Source organism: Taudactylus pleione, unplaced genomic scaffold, assembly GCF_031769625.1.
Source record: "Taudactylus pleione unplaced genomic scaffold, aTauple2 ptg000393l, whole genome shotgun sequence".
Classification (NCBI taxonomy): domain Eukaryota; kingdom Metazoa; phylum Chordata; class Amphibia; order Anura; family Myobatrachidae; genus Taudactylus; species Taudactylus pleione.
The window spans coordinates 4,801,788-4,806,713 of NW_028284794.1; the positions used below are offsets into that span (position 1 = coordinate 4,801,788).

General features: G+C 43.5%; 1 non-coding gene across 1 annotated transcript; it reads right to left on the reverse strand.

Annotated features, from left to right (window-relative positions):
* Positions 1–4,461: 4,461 nt before the first annotated feature.
* On the reverse strand, positions 4,462–4,543 carry TRNAS-GCU (transfer RNA serine (anticodon GCU)). The gene has a single exon. It is a non-coding gene; the product is annotated as a tRNA-Ser (tRNA).
* Between the last annotated feature and the right edge of the window lie 383 nt (positions 4,544–4,926).

The following is a 4,926-nucleotide window of genomic DNA, read 5'->3' on the forward strand; positions in this document are numbered from 1 at the left end:
TAATTTGAGTGACAGGATGAGGTGTTTGTTGGTGGTAACAGGGGTAGGTGCTTGAAAACGGGGAGTGGAGATCCGAACGCAGGCGTGCCAAACGGTCAAAACGTGCGTTTTAAGGGTGTGCATAATTAACAAAGCAGTGTCATCGACCACGTCACTTGGTTGTCTTTTAGCCTGAACTGATCGCATGATTGCGGTGGGAAAATGCTACCACAAGAATAGCGAGCACGTGACCGCTGGGGATATAAGGAGACCTTCGCAGGGGCTGCTGGGTACTGTGTGTGAGGAGCCTGAGGTAAGCGAGCAGCGGAGAGTGCGTTGCGCTTATCGGAGGGGATAAGGAGAAAGGCCGGACTTACTGGAGGGACAGAGAGCTCTCTGAGGTGTTGAGGAAATTGTTCATTTCTCACTGAACAGATCACGCAGAAGTAACAGGTATTAAAAGGGGCTATACCAGTCACACCCCTGAAGTATAATCAGACTGTCCAAAGGGAGAAAGGGACATTTCAGTCACCCTCACAGAATCTCTTGCAGTCAAAGGAAGAGAGGGACAGCTAGTTTACAGAGATGGTGTCAGTAATAGAAAACGCAGACTTCTACTAAATGGTCACAAGGGACTGTGTTATTTAAGTTACCTATAAATGAAAGGAGAATCAGAAAAGGTTCAGCGCATTAAGCCAGGAATCGTGAGATAAGTCAGGATTGTACACTGGGGCTAGGCAGCGAATGTGTCACCTGTAGTAACGGACAGCCTCAGGGACAGCAACCACCTTGCTAAAGGAATTCACAGGCCCGGGCTTGCCACATACAAGCGTCAGCATCAGTAGCAACACCTGAGATAGTGCAGTCTACATACGTATCATCAGAGATCAGGGAGAACTAGTGACTAAGCAGCTATCACCCAAAAACATGCACCAACATAGGCAGTACTGGCCAGAACTCTAACGGAAATTGGGGGCGACTTAGGCTGTTACTTGCATGCAATAGTAGCCGCACACTGACTGGGCTAAGAATCATTATCGAGGTTGGATATGACATTTGTTGCTAATGTTTTGGGAATTTCACTTGTTGTGGTTAACCTTTAAATTCCTCAGTTGGATTGCGAATCCAGAGTTCCTGTTTAATAAAAAGCACGGATCCGAGTGTAACTTATATACTTGAAGAATATCTTAACAAGTGTAATGTAATCAATTCTATGTAACGCTGGTGTGAAAATTGTTTATTATAGCACAGCTCCAGTTAAATAAATACTTGTCTTAATTGTACCCTATTGCCTGTATTTATATCATCAGCTTCCGGTAGAGTCCAAGATGAACTAGAGGCTGTGTGTGTGTCTGGTATGGAAACCGTCCAACACCGCACACTTAGAACAGTAGACCCTTAGCGGGGTGTTACAGGATGTTAGGTTTAGGGTGCGGAGAGAGGAGGGGGAGGTTAGGTTTAAGCACTAGGGAGAGAGGTTAGGTTTAGGCACTGGGCAGGGAGGATTAGGGGTAGGGGTTAGTCTTACCCAGGCCATAACTAGGGTGGTGTGACCAGCAGGGCAGGGGGCACTGTTTGGGTCTGTCAATTTTCCTGTTTATTATCATTGTCACTTGTAGCTTACTCTTCTTTTATCCCCAGCATCTCCTGGCCACCCCTATCTCTTCCCTGGCCCTTCCCCATGAGGCCATGGCCCTTTTTCAGGTGCATCTTATGTCTCTATTTAAAAAAATGAGGGGGGGTGGGTGCCAATGCTCTCTCTGGCACAGGGCACCAAAAAGTGAGCTTACGGCTCTGGTCTTACCTTCCTTCCTTATGGGTGTAGGGATTCTGTCCAGCGGCAACCAAACCCGTATCCTATAGTCTCTAATTTCCTCCTTAGAGACCTTGTTCCCATGTATTGCATTTGTCGATTTGGAACTTTTTAATATCTTCTTTGGTATATACAACTGTATTTTTATATGTATTTTTTTATGTTTTTCATGTGATTATTTTCTATTTGATAAGCAATGCCGTTATCTTTTAAGTAATTCTTAATACATTTATACGAGTAATTTAGACTCAGACATATGCCCGTTGTGTTTTATTACCTGTGTGTGCAGCATTTCCCCATTTTACCTTACTTCTTTTGAGAAAGATTTAGGCGATTTCTTGGGTGGTGTAAGGCAGCACCTATAACAGGTATTTGGACTTTTAATGTCAGTTTGGCGCTTGGTATTGTTTTCTTAGCTCCCCTTACACTGGCTCACTCCTTATGTCTTCTGTTATGTCTCCCCATTCCCTTTAGACTGTAAGCTCCATGAGCAGGGCCCTCCTCCCTCCTGTTCTCACTCCCTACTTCTCTTGCAGACTTGCCACACATACATCCACTAGACGATTAAATTGAGCGATTGAACGATAATGATATCGTAATCGTTTGAAAATCCTTTGCAGATTGTTAAGAAAAATTTGTCTTAAACGACCAGCGATGTGCGTTCCCGCTGTGGTTTGTGGGTGTTGACGGGGGTGTGTGGTCGGGGAAATGCAGGTGTGCCAGTGCGTTTGAATGCCGTTGCAGGGGCATGCATAAATTATCCTCTGCAATACCTTACGCAGCCTGAGGACTCATAGCGTGCGACGAGGTTAGCAATTCCTGAGTAAGGTCTGAGCTTCTGCAAATGTGAGTGAGGCTGCAATGGTACTCCATGTTACTGATGGTTTTGCAGTCTTGCTAAGGATTATGGATGTGTATAAGGTAAGGTGGGCATCCTTATATTATACTGCGAGGGAATAGCAATCGCGATGGATTAGCATACTATCGCAGAAGCTGAGACTGCATGCATAAATGCCTACCCGGACTTTTCACCTACTTCGCCTGTTTTGCAGGCGGAAAGGTATCGCGCGTGTGCCTGCGTATCGCCGTATTTAATTTGAAAGTAGGCAAAAATGGGACCTGGCGAAACTTAAACAAGCGGAAAGTACTGTCAGTTTTGGGGAAATCAGCCTGACACCCCCAAAAGATGCTCTGACATGGGGGTTAGCTATTATTTGGCTTGCTGAAGGTATTTGTTGTTTTTAAACAGGCTCAATAGCTGCTAAATAGCATTTTTCTATAGGTGGTGCAGAATAGCATTCAGGAGGTTTTTTTTGCAGAAAATAACTTATCCCAGCAAATTTGGGGTACTTGAAAATGGGGGCCAGCATATTTTAAAGTTGTTAAAGTTAACTTGAAAAAATCATGAAAAATACACCTGCCATAAGTCCCTGCAATGAAAAAAACACCTGGGGTATACTTGGGGACCCCCCCAGAGTCAAGTTCACTAGTTTTTAACTTTGTTCCCCAAATTTTTTTTTTTTCACCCACCAAATTCAAAGTGATTTTTTGGGGTGTTCTTAAGTCTTTTTTTTTTTTTTAAAATTGACACAGATTACCTTTGGGGGACTGTCTGAAGGCTGCAAAACCCCAATTCTGCACTTTTTTCCACCTGCCATTCATAGGCGAAACTTTTCCGCCTATTACATTGCATTGACTAGGCGAAAGTCTTCCAAATTGAATACGGGGTAAGATCAAAACAGGCGAAAATGACATCATCGGCGAAAAGTTTCCACCAAAAACACGCGAAAACGGCTTTTCGCCTCAACTTGAATACGGGCCTTAGTATCTCATGGTATTGTGGCGTTGTGAAGCCAGACATGGTAATACATAGACACCTCGCAAAGTACAGCCAAAAAAGATGCAGACAGAGAATATAGGCATACAGAGATCACGGGCTAGCCTGAGGCAAGAACAAAGACTACTTTCAGGGTCAATCTGCATTCCTTAGTAATGTTTAGTAAATAGGGCATGGTCATTTACAGGCAGCAATCAAGAGCAGTATCCATTACACAGCCATGGTCAGGGGCACGCAAAAGAATCCTCTTCTCTGGAAACCTTTATTTAAGAGCATAAAGGTGAAACATTGAAATACAACAGGATTTGAAAATGTCATCATTATTAGCTCTACAGACAACTTCGAAACCATCAATTTACACTTTTGCATAAAAAAATTTAATTCCTCCATAACCCTCAAAATTTTTGGCTCTTCCTAAATATCTGGTATTGGAGACAGTTGAGATAGCTGGGACCTTCACTGCAGCTCACCCACCATCTGATATCTCCCTGAGTTAATAAAGTTTGCTGACACAACTGCTTAATCTTCTGCAGAAGATCAAATATGAACTCTGGACTGTCAGCCCAGGAGGATCATGGGAATAGTGACCCTGACAATGGTGAGCATCTCCCAAAGCATGTGGCAGTTGTGCATGGTAGCACCACTGTTCTGCTAATTGGAAGCAAGGGGCAGGAATGTAGTTTAATAATTCAAAGTTAGGTTTCAATTAATCATAACTCATCTATCTAAGTCTAGTTCACAGTAATTTTTTGGGAACAGCACATCGATGGTGTAAGTATTAATTTGCAGGTGTTAAGTGAAATGGTGAAAATACAGTAGCAAAATAATTTGCCGACAAGGATGGGATTCGAACCCACACGTGCAGAGCACAATGGATTAGCAGTCCATCGCCTTAACCACTCGGCCACCTCGTCACCATGCCACCTTGACTCTGCAAACCGTGTTTTGGTGTAATCATTTGATTTTACTTTTAGGGTTTTATTCACTTTTGATACTACCTTGGAACCTCCTCCCTGTTGCGTCACTTGCAGTGCATTCATGAAATTGGAAAGGGTATTGAAACTTTGGGGACAAAAAAATGAACAACAATCAGTCCAGTGTCACCCAGCTGTTCCCTTCTATTTGGATCCAAGGGCCTGCAATCTCCAACACTAATACCTGCATCATCATTAACATCCTCATTCATGATCGGAAGTAGTCTTGCATCCAATATCATAAGGACTGACTCCTCTCCTATTTGTTGTTCCTCAGGAGGATCCTTAAGTGTTACGCATGCTGCTGTTGCTATGAGTGGATC